We start from the raw sequence: 841 nt of genomic DNA, 5'->3' as shown, positions 1-841 counted from the left end.
GTGCATTTGGGAAAGTATTGTCCCCTTTAACCCAGAGCCAACCCATGCTTTGCAAATCTGTTGTGTGTGTGTGTGTGTGTGTGTGTGTGTGTGTGTAATATAAAAAAGGATAAAATTGTTAAGAATTTTATGAATGGCCAGCTTATAAAAAAACAGATCCATTAAGGTGAAATCATAAATACAATTATAATTAAGGACATAGAAAAAGATTCTTGCCTATATGCTGAAAGGAGATGCTAAATCGTCGAACCCCCTTAAATATCATCATTATTATTATTACACATGTGTTGAAAAGCGAGGGACAAGCTGGCAGAAATTCATAAAATTGAGTTATTTATGGATCGGACTAATTTCTGGATTAACCCAAAGGTTTTTCATTCATCAGCTGAGAATACCGATACATAGCCACAGAAAAGCAGATGCAATGTTATGAATGCACCTAAGTACCCCACATATATCCATATTGAACTCCATAGCAAGTCTTCGCAAGCGGAGTTTAGTGTCCAATGAAGGAAGGTACGCACAAGTGGGCTGGCTACATCCCTGACAGAGGCCTTGGATTTAGATCTCACTTGGCTTGCCGGGTCTTCTCACGCACAGCATATTTCCAAAGGTCTTGGTCAGAAGTCATCGCCTCGGTGAGGCCCAATGTTCGAAGGTCGTGCCTCACCATCTCATCCCAGGTCTTCCTGGGCCTACCTCTTCCACAGGTTCCCTCAACTGCTAGGGTGTGGCACTTTTTCACACAGCTATCCTCATCCATTCTCACCACATGACCATACCAGCGCAATCGTCTCTCTTGCACACCACAACTGATGCGTCTTAGGTTCAATGTTTCTCT

The sequence above is a fragment of the Octopus bimaculoides genome, chromosome 29, assembly GCF_001194135.2.
Source record: "Octopus bimaculoides isolate UCB-OBI-ISO-001 chromosome 29, ASM119413v2, whole genome shotgun sequence".
Classification (NCBI taxonomy): domain Eukaryota; kingdom Metazoa; phylum Mollusca; class Cephalopoda; order Octopoda; family Octopodidae; genus Octopus; species Octopus bimaculoides.
The sequence above is the reverse complement of the archived record's forward strand: the minus strand, read 5'-3'. Positions refer to the sequence as shown.